At 66.5% G+C, this 239-nt stretch overlaps 1 pseudogene; it reads left to right on the top strand.

Moving 5' to 3' along the window:
* LOC121939276 lies at positions 1 to 119 on the top strand (annotated as a pseudogene; the record flags this gene model as incomplete).
* Between the last annotated feature and the right edge of the window lie 120 nt (positions 120 to 239).

Raw genomic sequence — 239 nt, forward strand, 5'->3', positions numbered from 1 at the left:
CCCTGGGCGAGGCTCAGCCATTGCACTCCGGCTCTGTTGACCCCAGCGAATTCCCCAAATGTGGGAATCTCGACTGCATAATTTCTGCTAGTGGGGGTCTGCGTCCGCGCTCTCCCCCGACCGTCATGTTGAATGAAGCCGGCCGCGGCTCGCCGCCGCGTGCTGACGGGGAGGTGAAGCGCCGCGTAGCGCCGCGGCCCTCCGTCCAACTGGTTCGCTCGTGGGCCCAAGCTCCACGG

The sequence above is a fragment of the Plectropomus leopardus genome, unplaced genomic scaffold, assembly GCF_008729295.1.
Source record: "Plectropomus leopardus isolate mb unplaced genomic scaffold, YSFRI_Pleo_2.0 unplaced_scaffold44207, whole genome shotgun sequence".
NCBI classification, from domain to species: domain Eukaryota; kingdom Metazoa; phylum Chordata; class Actinopteri; order Perciformes; family Serranidae; genus Plectropomus; species Plectropomus leopardus.